This window comes from Panulirus ornatus, chromosome 48, assembly GCF_036320965.1.
Source record: "Panulirus ornatus isolate Po-2019 chromosome 48, ASM3632096v1, whole genome shotgun sequence".
Lineage (NCBI taxonomy): Eukaryota > Metazoa > Arthropoda > Malacostraca > Decapoda > Palinuridae > Panulirus > Panulirus ornatus.
The window spans coordinates 17,799,625-17,816,967 of NC_092271.1; the positions used below are offsets into that span (position 1 = coordinate 17,799,625).

At 43.9% G+C, this 17,343-nt stretch overlaps 1 pseudogene; it reads right to left on the reverse strand.

The window, feature by feature from the left end:
- Positions 1-7,827: 7,827 nt before the first annotated feature.
- LOC139764012 (uncharacterized) lies at positions 7,828-14,173 on the reverse strand (annotated as a pseudogene).
- Between the last annotated feature and the right edge of the window lie 3,170 nt (positions 14,174-17,343).

The following is a 17,343-nucleotide window of genomic DNA, read 5'->3' on the forward strand; positions in this document are numbered from 1 at the left end:
GGGTAAGGGACCTCCGCGTCCCCACGCCTTGGAGGAACCATGGCATCAGCATGTGAGGGCCGTGGAGAGGAGGAGGGTGGTAGCCTCTAGTGACGTGGGATAGATCATGGGAGAGGCAGACTAGGAAGGGATGAGGTGCACCGTCGAGAAATGTCAACGCTTCGTTGACACTCCACAGAACAGCTAGTATCACATCACACGTCACAAACAGAGACGCCAACCCACTGAACACTAAAACATGTCTGATTTCTTCTTTTTTTCTCCCTTTAATCTGAACAAATTTCATTTCATTCCGCAAGACGAAGCCCCTTCTCTCTCTCTCTCTCTCTCTCTCTCTCTCTCTCTCTCTCTCTCTCTCTCTCTCTCTCTCTCTCTCTCTCTCTCTCTCTCTCCTATGTGCATAACGAAACCGAAAACGGATTTTCTAATCAAAAGTTCCTTTAGTTCCACTTGTGACAAACATACACGATCAACAGAAACGTACAGGGGAGAAAAAATGAACAAACGAACGATGGAACAATAGTCAGGAATAAGTGACAAATGGCCTTTACACTCATCTAGTCACTGGTTGTCATGGACAATGCATCGAAACCAGAGCCCACAGCTCCACAATCTACATCCAATTCCCACTGACTACTCCTGATATATATATATATATGTGTGTGCGTGTGTGTGTGTGTGTGTGTGTGTGTGTGTGTGTGTGTGTGTGTGTGTGTATAGTTGTTATATAGTTGAAATATTGATAGATAGGTAGATAGCGATGGTTAGATTGATTCACAGACATAAGAAATGAGAATGAAGTATCAAATCACTGTGTCGTACACAGGAACACCGCGTCGCCTTGTTCCCTCTGTGCAGATTATGCCGGGGAAGCCAGCCTCAGTCAGGCCACGGTATCGCCACCTGCCTGCCATTCACCCAAACTGACCGAGTGACAACACTGAGAACTGTACCTCACCATCTTGGTGAACTACAATACATCAAACTGTGGCTTTTTTGTGTGTCATAGAGTCTATCTCTTATTTAGGATCTTTTCATGTCTCAGAATCTATTTCTTATATTTTGGGGACTTTTCTCGTGTCACAAAATCTAATTCTTACTTATGGATATTCCTTCACTCGTGTTTGTGTCGTGGTCAGTTGTGCTGTCTCCATGATTCATGCTCCCGCTGTTAGGGAGGAGAGGGAGCGTCGTCAGAGACCATATGAGTAACGTTTCATCGTCTCGTCTCTCTCTCTTTCCATGATCCTCTGCGTCGTGATTCCCTTGGAGCCAGACATCATCAGAACCATACTCAACCATTCCCTTAAAGGCTTCTTGGACTTGGTTTCTCAATGAGAAATTCGCCTTAAGCTTGCACATAAGAGGGACGCAATTACCACCAATAAAAGTTAAACGTTCTGTATTTGGTAACGTTCCCACTTACCGTATAGCAGTTGAGGATCATCTCCTCACCACACACACACACACACACACACACACACACACACACACACATACACACACACAAGGATATACATGAAGAACTGACTCACTTGGATTTCCCGAAGTAATTCCTTCTGTGGCATCTAGCGGGACATCACAGCTTACTGGCTCAAAGAGACAAGAGCAGCAGAGAGGATCTACGGCAGGTCCCGCCTCTGCCTCCTCTACCGATGGCACTGACTCAGGGCACTGATGTGCATGTGTGTGTGTGTGTGTGTGCGTGTGTCTGTCTATGTGTGGCACCTCGCGCTGCCCAACCCTCGATACGCCCCTCTCCCCTCAGTGCCAGATTCGCCACAGAGAGACCACAGACGAGCTATATGACAAGAATTTTCTGTAGATTTATTGAATGCGTTTATCACATGTAACAGGATAAGGATATTCGAGAAAAACTAAACGAGTTTGATGCATCATTTCTCTGCTTCCTTTGCACAGAAGTAACTGGACACGAACCGATTAATGTGGTCTATAAAGAAGACTTACCTTTTGTAACCTACGGACCACATACAGAGTGAGAGTGTAGTGTGGACTTAGACTCAACCTTAACACATGGAGAAGGTGTTAAAGATTATTCGTTCAGTGGATGTAGCTTGAAGATGAAGGCCTTAACGACCCTGGCAGTTGATAAGCCTAAAGCCCAAACAACCACCCAACATTATAACCGGTCACACAATGTTAGTCATGGTCCTGCTTCACAACGTACCCAGAACAGAGGTCTAATAGAACCTAAGTGTTCTCATCCATAAATTACTAGTTAGCCACCGAGCCTTCAATACACGAATTTTGGTGGAAAGCGACAAAGAGGAAGAGAAAGAGAGACGTCAATGGCATAAACATACGTGGATGTTTGAAAATCTGTTTTCCTATTCCTCTGAAAATACAATACAGGGCATCAGGGAAAATGTAATCTAGATAAGACACAGGACTCTAGCTGATCTCAAGATATCTGGATATATTGGAAGATCCCCGTCATTTCAAAATACGCTCTAGTTACTGGCGACCTGCAGACTGATGGTAGCTCCTCGCTCTGAATAAGAACTGTAGAAGTTAATGAAAAGAAAGTAAAGGTCGTATGGCGGAAGGAGACTGAGGGCAAAAAAAAATTTTATCTACTAACCATCTATACACATCCATGCACTATACTCCTATATTCACTTTTCTCCGCTAGATGACAAAGTGGCTCTGTGGGACTTCCTTACCACAACCATATATCACATATCCACAAAGTCAGATCACCTCAGACGTCCAATGTAAGAAACAGAGTTTTCCATACTGTTTCCTTCTACCGTCCCTGTGGTCGTCCTTGGCGTCATAACATCATAAATACATATGTCGCAAAATCTATTTTTTTTCCTCATACATCGAGGCTTCCTAGGATGTACTGCTTACAACTGCGGTGAACACATGACTTCACAAAGAAAATCCGTCCATAAAGAAACAGATTTTGTAAAGCTATCATTCCCTTACCATTACGAAATGGTCTGTGTGGTTTTGGATGATGGAGACACAGTTGCTGCTGCTGCAAGGCTGATGGGATGACTGGGTGCTGAAGATTGTCTGTCGTGCCAGCGCGAGTTCCAGATTTTGTTAGTGACTATGGGCTCTTCCACGGTTGCTGATGGAGTGACTAATACTTAAGCTTGGCAAAGGCTTAGCTGTTGTCTCCATGTAACTCGGGGCATAACCAGCGTTGCGGGCTTTTATGTAGATCTGTAGAGAATGTTTTATGGAAGAGTTATCTCGCCACGGGGGCAACAGTCTGTCCAATTCCCATTTCACCCGAATCATCTCAGTTACGCCTTCGTCGACGGATGCGTCAGCATGACGTGTTTCTTCAGAAAACCGTGGCCACAGTGTAGGCACAAATAAAGATATCATATCAATGTGCACTTCTGACGTGGTGCTGGTGGTAGAGCTTGTATGCACATTGCTTGCTGCACAGTTCACATTGGTAAGGGCGCTCGCCTGAACACGAGGATATGTGTATCTTCAGCCATTAGCGGGTCTCATACGGCTTATAACATACGGGACAGCAACTTAGAGTGAGTATGACATCAGTAGGCGACAATAGGAATCTCCTGCTGGTTATCGGCTGCAGACATGTGTGTCAGAAGGGGCCTGACTCAAAGGGCGTATAGAGAAGATGCATATATACTTCGTTCTTGTTTTCGGAATCGCTTGGAATTTATTGAGACACTATCGAAAGAAATTTGGATACGGAGATGTGATCTTATCCCTCTCAAAACATCGACCTAGAGGCAAAGTACCTCTTTCATTTAAGCCAGATTAAGAGGCTAGGGAAACTCTAGTAAAATGCAAAACTTTCTTCCTTATATCTGCAATTTCTGGCGAGAGTGTTCAAGTATACTGTTGCCCCCAGCCCTCTGCCCGCTAGCACCAGGTCTGTGTCTCATTGCTGTTACCGAACGGTGTTGCTATGGCCTCTGGGTAAGGGGTCGAATTTTATCTAGTCTATAGACCGTAGTCATCCAGTACCATTGCGTTGTAGCTTTGGATCATCGGAGGCATACAAAGAATACATTAAAGTAAACCGAAATACTTAGAATTTAGTAAGTTCAAGGTAGTGACAAAGTCAGTGCCACAAAACCTTAGGAAAATACACTTAGTGCGTGAGAATTGAAGACTTTGAATGTCTGCCATTCGGTGGAAACAGAATCTAGAGAGTGACAATGCAGATTCTTCTTGGTGCGGAGAATTGTCGCCTGAAAAGTAGTGAATCGCTGGGTGATCCATCTTACTTTAGTGAAGACTGGATGGTCCACTGGGAATGACGAGGGAATGGGGGATCAACGTGTGCTGGTGACAAGGTCAGGTTGGCTCTCAAAGGAACTTAGGGAGCCTCTAGCTTCTTCGTTACTTGTTGATTGGCTGAAAAAAAAGCTCTTTAGGGAGATTGATTTTGTATCTTATCTACGGATTAAAACCAAGAAAACTCTATACAAATGGTATCATACGCTCTCTTTTCAACACCTAGTTTTAGACTTGGCTGTTGATTACCTCATAAAAGTGTTGACCGTAGATCTTACATCTTACGTTTATGTCATGAATGAGTTTAAGAAGAGGTTGAGATTGCCTTGGAGTTCTCAGGTATCCACGTAGATCCAGTTAACAAATGGAGCCATGCATATGCCAGATTTGGGAACGTTGTTCATTCACAAGTACGTTACATAAGGACACGGAGGAAAGGGAGGTGGGAATAAGAAGGCCTGTGTGGATCAGTGGAAAAAAGAGAGAATGGGAACCGAGAGGGATGTGTGGTTGAGTGGGAAGAGAGTGTGGGAACAGGGAGGGATGTTTGGATGAGTGGTTGGGATATCATGTTATCCATCACAATGTTCACTTGATTTCGTGTGTTGGTTATGGTTCCTCCATCACGCTGACTTCAGAGTCCCACATGACTTATGATAACGCGATCAGGGAACTTCAATGTTACCAAAAACATGTACTGAAACTATAACACTTTGTATCAGGATGAAGACTGGTTACCAAGTACCTCCTAAGTATGATCTGCGACACAAGTCAATTAGTTTTCAAATCCCAGTATATTAGCCGCCCTTACTCTAACATTTGAACAATATAGAATGTTTATGTGGTTTATCACACCTTCGATGTATCATTCTCAACAATGCAAATTCACTGACAATATTAGCAATGGAATCTACCTATTGCAGCACATCTATCCAGAAGTCATTTAAGTCTCTCCCTAAACTTAGAACACAACAATGCGATCCAGAGGACTTTACGATTCCCTAGACTCACCAGGGTATCTCAGATCAGATGAACAGGCATTCAGCAAGTTGACAGTTACTGAAGTGCTGGCTCACTGCACAGCCATCTCTAACTCCTCCTTTGCCCAGACGGGTAATACCTCTCTGGTCAGTGGTTGCCTACCACAGGCGAGGGAGAAAGGGAATGGGTAGCAGAAGACCTACTGACCTGTAGTGAAGTCACTTGCTGAAGGACTTGAGGATATTTCATTATTTCTGTGTATGTGTTTGCGATTGTTTGGCTCTTCATGACATTAGAGAGCAGCTTATGGTAACCTCATCCGAACCTTTACTGAAGACAAGTGTTACGGAGGGGAGTTACACTGATATTTCAGCATAGCTCACTGAGGTACTCCACAGGCAACCTCAACACATCTTAGGATATACTACCGAGAGGGAGTGAGGAGCTGGGCTGTAGTATTGGGTGGAGTGGAAGGTGGGGTGAGGGCGGCCGTGAGGGTTGAGTTGGGAGTGTGTGGAAGGGAGGGGAGGAAGAGGGCTATGGGGTTGAGTTGGTGGTGGGTGGAAGAGACAAAGGAAGGACAAGTAGGTGGGATTGAGTGACCCAGGGAGAATAGGAGGAGGACGAGGAGGAGATATCTCGAGCGGAAAGGAGCGAGACACGCACTTAGGCTGAGGCCAACCACACCCTGCTAGAACACATGGCAGGGACACAACCCAGGGAACATTCCCCTTACACCCACGCTGACTGAACCCCCTGCAAACCCACGTACATAGCTAAACACACACACACACACACACACACACACACACACACACACCAAAGGCCTTGTTTTTACACTGGGGTGTCTTTGCAGATATACCAACGTAAATAGAGGTTTCCGGATATTATACCGTGGGGTCATGACCCCACCGCCTTCCGGGACCAACGCCTTTATCCTCGCAGCATCTTACTGTTGCTAGAATGACGTCTGTTTGTGTGTGTGTGTGTGTGTGTGTGTGTGTGTGTGTGTGTGTGTGTGTGTGTGTGTACACCAAGAAAACTTAGAGACGTCTTTGTTGTTTTATTTCTGTCCTTTTTCTCTTTTCTCGGTCTCTCTCCCATTTTGTTTGTCTGCAAGTAACACACACACACACACACACACACACACACACACACACACACACACACACACACACACACACACACATATATATATATATATATATATATATATATATATATATATATATATATATATACATACATAGTTTCGGTGTCAACTAATGTAGCTATTTTTTTGTCTGTTTTCCTGGCGCTACCTCGCTGAAGCAGCGGGTGGTGATGTTTTCTCTGGGGTGGGATGGCGCCGGGAGTGAATTGAAGGCAAGAAAATATGAATATATACATGTGTGTATATGAATATGTACAAAATGTGTGTGTGTGTGTGTGTGTGTGTGTGCGCGCGTGTCTTTGTATGTGTGTGTGTGTCTGTCTGTAAGCTGCTCTATCAAGGTAAGGTAAGGTAAGGTGGGGTTAGAGTTGATATCAATTATAACACCTAACCAGTGGGCCTTGCACCACACTCTCTACAACACTCGGCAAAACGAAGAAGTATAGAGACAGCTGGGGACCCCCTGATCTAGTCATGGGCTGCTGGCTGGTGAGCCAAACTAGCTGCGGATCTTAACAATAAAGTGTTGTCCAGACCCAGGACGCTCCAGGTGTGTGTGTGTGTGTGTGTGTGTGTGTGTGTGTGTGTGTGTGTGTGTGTGTTGAGAGGTGTCTAAGTGATGGCAATTCCAGCACCACATCGCCAGCTGCAAGGGTCACACAGCACCGGTGATGAAGGTTGGGGTCGCCCCGAGGCCAGTCAAACCAGATTGGCTAGTAAGGCCTCGCAGGACGAGGAGGAGGTGGCAGGAGTGAGGAGGTGGCAGGAGTGAGGAGGTGGCAGGAGTGAGGAGGTAGGAGGAGGAGGAGGAGGAGGACTGAGGCATGTTGGTCACCTCCAGAAGTGTGGGGTCATGTAGCCTTAAGGTCTCCCGCACGACTAAATGGCCTATTCTCTAAGGCAGGAGAGAGAGAGAGAGAGAGAGAGAGAGAGAGAGAGAGAGAGAGAGAGAGAGAGAGAGAGAGACTACCTACCTACGAGTACCTACGGCGAGATTTTGACATGACGGCAGGGTTAGGGCGTTGCACTCACCACATGACTCGCTTCTTGAATACCACCGTCACTCACAGACGTCACGCACCACCAGTAGCTGTCGATCATTCATGGATCAGGGATTGATATCAGCCATTTACCAAATGTTCTTGAAAACGTTCCTGTAAATGTCCGTCGGACAGTGGAGGGTGGGTTGGGAAGGGGATGATGAATAAGGTATAGCTTCTTAATTCCTTGAGATATGATGATTTATTGATGACAGTGCCAATGTACACATTCATATGGACACCACTCTTTTCTTCATCCGAACAAACGGGGACTGGAGGAAAGGCGCTACACACACTATATATATATATATATATATATATATATATATATATATATATATATATATATATATATATATATATGTATATATAATGAGTATGTATGTGGTGTGTGTCATGTCTAATTTTCCTTTTTTTCAGTGCTTTATTCTACGTAGTGACTAGTACGTGGTCTTCTCATTTCTTAAGTATACAAGATATTAATCATGATCACTTATTCCTTACTTAATCCTACGTTAATCCAGGTGGGTTCTAGGACGGACTTATACCGATTCTAACGCGTCGATTGTTTCGTCCTCCGACCACTACTACTCCAGGTGCTTGGAGAGGAACTCTTCTGTGTGTGTCTGCTTACAGCTAGTCTCTTGTGGGTCTTAGAACTACGTAGGACAAACACGTAGTTTGGAATATTCATGTCATTGGTCACACGGTAAAGTTCGTAGCCATGTCTACTGAACATGTCTATAAACTCTTGATCTAGATTCTGCTGCTGTGGTGCAGCTGTCGTGAATGCACTGCTATTATTTGCATCGTCCATCCCAAGGGAAGTTGACGTCGCATAGGAAACCTTGGGTTTGTATGTGAGGTGAGAGATTCTTCGGGTGCTCGGTGTAGCATGCTCCACTAGCCACATCTCCACCCGAATGCGACCCCAGGGAAAGTGACGCAAGACGCCCATCTCGCCACCCTCCACGTCAAGGGACACCAAGTCAACGTGGGTCACGTTGAGAGCCAGAAGGAGTGTGGCTAGTGGCAGACATTGTACGGACTCGTATATTTCGTGGCCCTGGTCAGATCCGTCGACAGTCGAGCCATTGGTTGTGCCCAAGAGTGATGCGTGCGCCTTGGCAAACTTGTCCCACAAGACATTTCTAGATTTCGCCTGAAATTCATATTTGATGAGGGTGTCTCGGTGCGGGTGGCCGTTGGTGGCTAGGCATGAGTGGCTAGCCCACGCCCTCCTCCTCTTCTTCAGCAGTTGGTCGAACATATCTCCATCAGCTTCCACCAGCAACCCTGTCCATCCTCTTTTCCGCTCTAAAGACAATGTGTTGGAGAGGAACTCCCCATCCAAGGCTCCAGCTTCCACGAAGAACCCCGGGGGCGCACCCGCCAACAGCACTTCAAGGATGGGTTTGTAGAAGCGATAGGCGTGCTCCGTTCGAAAGCTACAGTAGTAGTGGGCTTCAATGCTAGAGTTGAGCTGGTCTTCTACCAGCTGATAGGGCAGTGTGGCGGTGGGTGGAGGAAGTTGTTGGTCACCAGGTGTAGTAGATCAGGGTCATCATAGGTCAAAGGGCCCTCCAGACGAGCCATAAGGAAAAGGTCCTCGTCCAAAGTGGTTCGTTCTCGGGCAAACATAATCACTGTCTGTAAAGAAGGAAAAACAGACGTTGCTGGCGTCTCAGTGGGCATCTATTTAGTATCTACATTGTGGTGTTAGAGGACCTCTGGTGCAGTGTAGGGGGTATATGGTCTAAGAATAATCTTAAACACGAAAGAAGATGCTGGTGCTACAGAGTTTCGTTTGGTGATTATAACTTCGCGTTGAAGGCCTAAACGACCCTTGGAGTTGGAAGGCCTAAAGCCAAATTAACCAACCTACCAGCCAAAAACTTGGGATGGTTTCAATTGTAAGTCGATTTATCATCATAAACCTATATGAACTGTTAGTAGGGGTTGAATTAGTCCATAAATGCATGTTAATACGTGATTCCCTCTCTCTGCTTGTACATATATGTGCATAGTTGGTCTTTCTGTGCGTATGTGTATATCCGTGATCATATAAATTCTGATATAGGCATCAATCAGGAGGTGAATCTTTAAGCGGTGTTCAAAAAACAAACAGATGGAACTGGTCATACGTTTCATACACAATCGAAACCGGTATAGATAACAGAATACTTTACCAAGTGAAAAAAGCATCAAATATCCCTCTTGAACTCTTCATCAACTCGATACCACATCCGATAACACTAGACGCAAGTGGATCACACAAGTACTCATCATGAAGTATTTAAGAGTATATTTAACCCGCCCACGACTCTTATGGTGTGGTGCCACATGGCCGACTACATTTTCCTGCTTGAGATCAGGTGTTGCCTAAGCGCTCATAATTCCTCTTCCTTTTTAAAGAAGATCCGTCAGCATGTGTTATGGTATTCACCCAAGGTCTAGCAGGGATGCATCTTTGGAGGGCGTCTGTACTTAGTGTGAAAAGTGTTGATGTATAATATGATATAATGTAGTATAAGGCATAACGCGGCGTGAATGAGGATAAACTCGAGTAAAATCTTATGCTTATCCATGGTTACCAACGGAGGACCTCAGACTCACACTGTTTCTCCTACCCCAGTAGGAGGAAAAGAGTTACTAAAACTTACCAGAAACAATACAGTGGAACAGGACGTCTCCCATAACCTCAGCACCCCATATTCCAGTGTTTGGTACCCTATAGATCCCCGCGATGCCTAAGGGGGATATACTCATACCACCAGAGTCCCACTACTCCGGTTGTAGCAGGAAGACTTGTGTCTTTTTCTCCAGGTCCTCCTCTCAGTACCTCAGTGTAGATAGATCATAGACTATCTGGCCCGATTGTTCTGGACTAATGAGGTTTCTGACTCCATGTCCTTCCTCTTAGATTCTGTTAGTCTTCGGTGAAATGGTTTTGGCATATTGAGGGGATGAATGATGAGGGGCTAACTAAAAGGACATGTGTGTCAAACGTACATGAAAAAAGGGGTGAAGACCGATAACGAGATGGAAGGATGAAGTGAATGATGGTTTCAGTAACTGGGACCTGATCATGTGGGAAGTTGTGAGGTGTGCCTAGGCTAGAGGATATTAGAACTATGTGGTATACAGTAGGCGACGTGCAGTCAGTTGTCTGAAATAGGGTATATAAAGCAGTCCAGAAAAGTCTCTTGGGCTTGCATGAGGACAGGGTGCCTTGATTTTGGTGCATTATACACAACAGCTAGAGAGTGGATGTGAGCAAATAAGGCAGTTCTTCGTCTGTTCGTGACGCTATCTCGCTATGCTTGAAACGGCGAATATATATATATATATATATATATATATATATATATATATATATATATATATATATATATATATATATATCATCTTTATTTTCCCAGATATTCATTTTGATCATCAACTGCTCTAAGGAGCTAGAAAATTTGTCAGCAATTTTGACACTTTCCTTGACAAACTCGTTTTGATTCAGTGAAATTCTTGTCTATTAGGCCAATCCTTCCCCTAGTGGTCCTTGGTTCTAACAGAATAATTTTTATATTTTCCCTGTTGAGAACTGCACATCTATTTCTAATGGCTTAGGCTAATAAGATTCTTAAGGGAAAAAGATCACCTTTAATTCGACTCACGACATGATAACCATAGGTTGACAGGTTCCATATTTTCTTCTAAAACACTAAGGACACAAGTGTGGTTGGTAGTCAAGGTGCGAGTAAAAGCAAGACCAATTCATAGCCACGCGTTTTGAAAAGGTAAAGTGATGACTTTACAATAATGAAATACAACGCGATTAGTTTAAGATTTTCAAGCATTTCTAAACCCAACTCTTGAATCTGGGAAGGTTAGAAGAAGAGGGAAAAGACGGAGGAAGGAAAAGGAATCCATATACTCGCTGTATAAAGAAAGATGGAGGTATCATAACGGTTAATCCTCATGTGACTAACGTCCACACATAAGTTACGGAAAGAAGCAGAAGATCACGTGCCGAGGATCCAGGTCACAGGGATTGGCACTCACAGAGACAGCTCAAAAAAGCAATGGTCGGAAAAATACCTCAGATGCCAAGATCAAGATCACTATAGTATAAATGTAATTCTGAACTTATAGTATCACAGAAAGCATAAGCCACTACCGTCCCCTCCTTTTTGCCCTGAGTCGTCTGTAAACTTTAGATCCACGCAGAATGAACGCGTAGTTGGGAATGAATAGATCGCTGCTCACTCTGTATAACTCATATCCCCGGGAGGTGAACATGTGGACGAACCCTTGGTCAACATCCGGCATACTCGTCGAAGCTGTGGGTGGTGTGGACAGCCCGTGATTGATGGAGGCTTTTTGCATCATTTGGTCTGGAGCGGCGGACGTGAGGGTCGGAGCAGAGGCGCTGTGTCTAATGGTGGAGGACGTGAGAGCAGCGGGTATAGCATGTTCCACCAGCCACACATCCACCGTGATACGACTCCAGGGAAAGTGACGCAGGACGTTCACTTCGGCGCCCTCCACATCCAGGGACACCAAGTCAACGTGAGTCGTATTAAGAGCCAGGAGCAGCGTGGCGAGAGGTAGGCACTGAACCGATTCATACACCTGATGGCCAGGTTCGGAGTTGTCCAAAGTGGCACCTGCTGCCAAGCTGAGCAATGTTCCATGGGCTCTGGCTGAGCGGCCTGAGAAACTGTCCACCTTTCCCTGACGAGTAAACTTAACGAGGGTCTCGAGGTGAGGGTGGTTGTGGATAGCCAGGCATGAGTGGCTCGCCCATGCCCGTCTTCTCTTTTCTAACAACTGGTCAAACATTTCTCCATCAGCCTCTATCAACAGCCCCGTCCATCCCCTTTTCCGCTCCAGTGGAAGGGTGTTGGAGAGGAACTCCCCGTCTAGAGCACCCGCCTCCACGAAGAACCCTGGTCGAACTCTATGAAACAGTTCGCTGATGACTTTAGCGCAGAACATGTAAGCGAACTCATTTCGGTAATTGACATAAAGTTTAGCATTCAAACTGGAATTCGTTTGGTCTTCCTGGAGGTGGTAGGGGAGCGTGGAGGGTGGACGGAGGAAGTTGTGGATAACCAGATGAAGGAGGTCAGGGTCATCATAGGTCAGTGGGCCTGCCAGGCGCACCAGCGTTGATGGGTCCTCCTCAACGATGGTTCGCTCTTGTACTATCATCAGTGTCTGTGGGGGAGTCATCATTAGAACTGACTCAAAATTGTTGCAGAACAGGTAATCAATCTTCGTCCTCTTTTTTTTCTCTTAGATTTTAGATATTTCTATTGCATAATGTTAAGTTTTAACTGTGGCTACACCATACGACGTATGTGTTAATGTATTCCTCTATAACCATACTGTAAATTTTTCATGTGCAGTCCAGTTATGCTAATATTTTCATGAATGTTTATAAAGTATCCTTCGTATTAAGACTTTAAACTACTTTTACAATTTTTGTGCATTAGTAGGATGGAAATATGGACTAGAATGAAATATAGGGACTTTGTTCGATAAGAAGGTAGAGAAAACGGATTACTCATTGACTAAAACATATTGACATGAGTCCTGGGTTAAATGGGTGAATGATCGGTACAGGTGATTGAATTCCCTTGGTTCCCAACGAGTTGTGTGAGGTGCGGGGCAGGAGTTCCTGTAATCACTCAACGTATGTGTCTGTATGTCCGTGTGTCTGCAGGGGTAGAAACTGTCTCTAGTGGCTTACACCAACTGTGCCATGAGACTTACACCAGATGTGTCCTGTGGTCTATACCAGCTGTGTCTAAATGGTTTACATCATTTGTGTTTAGCGGCTTACGCCACCTGTTCCCTGACGTACACTAAGGCGCAGATATGATACACTCCTCTCCTCTCTCTCTCTCTCTCTCTCTCTCTCTCTCTCTCTCTCTCTCTCTCTCTCTCTCTCTCTCTCCAGCCGCACCACCGATGTCGGTGAATATTCCAAGCAATTTCTGAACATATGTGAAATCACTAGGTCCCGCACATGGACGAAATTGATCATTGGTGTGATGGAATGAATGATTTCGGCCTCTCCTCATCGTCCACTCAGTCAGCTACTGATAACCAATTTTCAGATGCACTTAGTAAGACTATATCGTCCCGGGATTTGAGCATGAAGCAACAGATATTCTTATGTATACTGGAATAAGTATGAGAGTATATTGTGAAGTACAGAAAGTTAGCAATATGAAATAGAAGTTTAGAAATAGACTCAGATATGGATAAACGGATAGATCATATATGTACATAGATAAATAGATAGATTAGATACACAAAGAGAAAACGATACTGATATAGAAACATTAGGTGCTACATGTTAGATATTTGTTGCAGCATCAGGAAAACAAAAAGAGACCCCAATCAATACTTTATAAAAGTTGGGAAAACGAGTCTTTTGATAATTATGAATTATTGCATTATAAGGAAACATCCGGGAACAGAGATGATAGGAAACCTGTTCGATGAGGTGGCTTGCTGCCCGGAGCCTACACTCTAGTTGTGAGGGAAGAGGAAGTGACTTATTTCCAAACGCACCGTTTGATTAACTTCGTTACTCTCTTACATGTTTAAGATAACAACAGATGTAACTCAAGGTATCAAGATAGGATGAAAGACTTACCAGCGTAGCCAGGACTAGGAGTAGCCAAACTCTGCTTAGTTTCCTAATGGGACTCATGCTGCCCACGCCTCTCACCTGTGTGACGCCCAACTGAGGCTACCGGGCGGGAAAAAGCAACTCGCTCTCAACCAGGAAAGAATGCACAAAAATTCCAGAGATATATTAAGGTACGCTCTCTCTCTCTCTCTCTCTCTCTCTCTCTCTCTCTCTCTCTCTCTCTCTCTCTCTGAAGAGTTCGACGCGAGCCTCCACTGGTGCAAATTTCAAGTGGTAGTAGCAGATAATCAAGAGAGACTCCGAGGATGTCCGAGGCGGTCAGGGGGTTACCTGTGTGAAAATCGCTTGGACAAGGGTTAATCGCTCCTATGCCCAAGGATGTTGGGCTGATCTTATCTAAAGAGGAAACGTGGTGGTTACTACGTGCTGGCCCTGCTAGATGGCGAAGTCTGATCTTAAGTGCTCGTTAGTAGATGGGTACCCACCTTTCTCTCTCACTCTGATGTAGATAACATACCGTTCGTAATTAGTAGGTAGTTTATAGGATGTCCTCACGAATGTACCGTGAAGATTCGCAGTCTCACTCAGTTCGTCATTACGAACTGAATCACTTGAGTCCTGGCGCTTACGACAGACCTTGTCAGTATGCTAAAGTTCATCAAGATGAATCTAACTTTTGTAAGCATAGTTCTCTCTCTCAAAATATCACTACGAACCTTTAACTGTTTCGAATCATTCTTTTGCTACGTTTGAACGTTTGCACCCAGCCTTGTACTTGGTTTTCAATATTTTTGTATGGTGAAAGTCATATTTTCATTTACTTTCTTTTCTTTTTGTCGTTTATGTAAAAGGATTGAACACGCATATCAACTCTGGTTTGTTTGTTGGTTGGTTGGTTAGGTCAGGCTTTTGGCCTAATAGCTGCCAAGGTAATTAATGACGTCAATGTTGTTAACAGAATAATCTTTAATCCTTCGTCAGATGTTTCGGGTAATCCTAAGATATATATATATATATATATATATATATATATATATATATATATATATATATATATATATATATATATATATATATCAAATAAACCCATAGGAAACAGAATGACAGTGACGCCAACCTTTCGTCCATTTCATAAGACATCTTCAAGGCGACTGAAGATGTCTTGAGAAGTAAACGAAGCCTTGGCGTCTCTGTCTTTCCGTTTTCCGTGGGGATATTGTCCGTATCCATCTATATCGTTCTTGAAAACGAACGAAAAGATCTCTTATGATGCTATGAAATAACTCTTAAGAACTAAATATTCAATTAAACAAACTAAACGCTGTAGGCAAGACGTCTCAGAGTATTTGGAACTAACCCTTGTCTCGTGACGTGTAATACAATGGTTCTTTTAAACTAGACTATTGAAATATCGAGGCAAGACTGACTTAGGATTACATATCATAAAGGAATGACACTCGGATTCATCAATCTTGCACTGTGTGTCGATACACTTGCTCCACGAACACTACGGCAGGTCATTTTAGTACAAACTATCGGTTCACCAAACCACCACAGTTCGGCCAATGGTGAGGTGCGCGAGCCACAGGACCAACCTATCGTCAGGGAAGGTTTTGCCGCCACGGCCAGACGCCCGTAGTACTGCTGGACCTTAAGTGTGTTGTGATTCCCTCCATCAGAGCCAAGCAGGAACCACTCGACGTACTTCACGGTTGGTTTTTGTGTTCTTGATATATACATAGCTAGATGTAATCTTAGCTTAGGTACGTGTTTGCCTGTGTTCGTGTTGTTAAGGTTTAAGAATTTACTTATGGAATACGTTATGGAGGTGAAGTTGTTTTGAGATTCAGCGTCCCTACAACTTAGGAGGTTGGGGGGGGGGCCCGTATGCTCTAGAATGACCTGCCGGTGGTGAGGGACCTAAGCACTGTGGGCCCAGGGAGTTGGGCTTGTTGTCCCACCCGGCCCCCACGAGCGCCAGTCTCCCTCTGTATGGAGGTGAAAGGGGAAGTCTGGTGTTATTCAACTATGATTTCCAGATTTTTTTTCGTCAGTTATGTTATTGTTGACTTAGGTGTTTCAGGAATAATTCCATCTGTAGTTCAGGTTTATGTAGATCTAGTCATAGTTAGTGTAAGATCATATATGAATTACGTTGTTTTCAGGATGAGAGAAGAATAGGACCAATGTTAGTTTCTGAAAGGATTAAGGGTAAACTATAGAACTCTGTGAGTATAGAGCTACCGACCCTTAATGTGCAATTTGTAATTGGCCCACATACACACTCATGAATATGCATCTCTTTATATGCATGGATGTACGTATATAGCCAATGTTTAGAGTTTGTTGCATTAGATACCAAACTATGTTCAGCAGAGTATAATCTCTGTATAGTTCCCATTATTTTGATTAGTTCTTTATCTGAAAAAAATGTAACTCGAATGTTCTATATTCATACTTCTTTGTTAGTCAAAAGCTACATACAAAATTTTGTGCTCAGTTATGTATAGTGCAAAAAAGAATTTCCAGTGCTTTATAGATTATTAGATTATGGTAAGTGAACTTAGGGATGTACGGAGGTACTAAGGAAGCAGTGTGGGGTCCATCCTGTGGTTGGCTTCATGGTCGATCGTCGGGGCAATACCTCCCACATGAGTGATCATGCGTGTCTGTGTGCTGCCCTGTGCTCCATCCCTCTACTTCTATTCGCTGATTGGGAGTCGTTCTTATGTTTGGAGCCACCGGACGGCAGGGTAATGGTCTCGTTACCCTCCAGGATCACTCCGTTTATAGTATTAGAGAGGGTTTGGATTCTCCCTTACCAGATCTTGGTAATAATAGGTTTAGAGAAGGTTTACTGTCTCTTCTGTAAATGAGTTTTAGGATATGCAATTTGTTTGCGTTTATACAAAGTGTATTTTTTTTATGTTGTATTCTCCTTCTTAGTTGGTTTAATGTGCATTGTGTACTTTAGTTTTAAGGAACCCAGCTGTAAGTGTGTAGCGAGACGTATAGGATAATTTACGAGTCATTCATGTGCAATCTCCAAGTTGCTCAGGTGTTCAGCCTATGGCTAACGCCTTTATACTGATGAATTAACTTGAAAGTTTGCAACAGGTTGCTGTCGTGAGTCGAATAATTTTTGTATTTTTCATCTTTTTTTTATTCTGTTTCTAGGTATCGTATGCAACCAGAAGTGAACTTCTTATCTACTGCTTGTTGCTTATATTTTTAGAAAGTCTGTTTTAATTGCT